A 426-nucleotide genomic window follows, 5' to 3' on the forward strand; every position below is an offset into this window, starting at 1 on the left:
AGCCTGCAACCCCTATCCGCTCATTAGCGAGAGGAGAACTATACTTCCCATCATGACCCGCGCGCGGCCACATCCGGGTCCTTCCGCGCCGCTTCCCTAGCAGTGCGCCATTAGCGAGAGGAGAACTATACTTCCCATCATGACCCGCGCGCGGCCACATCCGGGTCCTTCCGCGCCGCTTCCCTAGCAGTGCGCACCTCCGCGCGGCGCTGACTGACAGCTGCACTGACCAATGAGAAGGGAGATCGCAGCGGCGCGCACCAATAGGCGCGCCCTTAGCGGTAGTGGGCGGGTCGAGGCGCGGTGACTCTTCCCCCGGCGTCTCTGATTGACAACTTTGCTGGCCAATAGGAAGGGAGAACGCAGCTGCGCGCACCAATAGACGCGCCCTTAGCGGCAGTGGGCGGGCCGAGGCGCGGCGGCTCC

This window comes from Acanthisitta chloris, unplaced genomic scaffold, assembly GCF_000695815.1.
Source record: "Acanthisitta chloris isolate BGI_N310 unplaced genomic scaffold, ASM69581v1 scaffold22613, whole genome shotgun sequence".
Taxonomy (NCBI): domain Eukaryota; kingdom Metazoa; phylum Chordata; class Aves; order Passeriformes; family Acanthisittidae; genus Acanthisitta; species Acanthisitta chloris.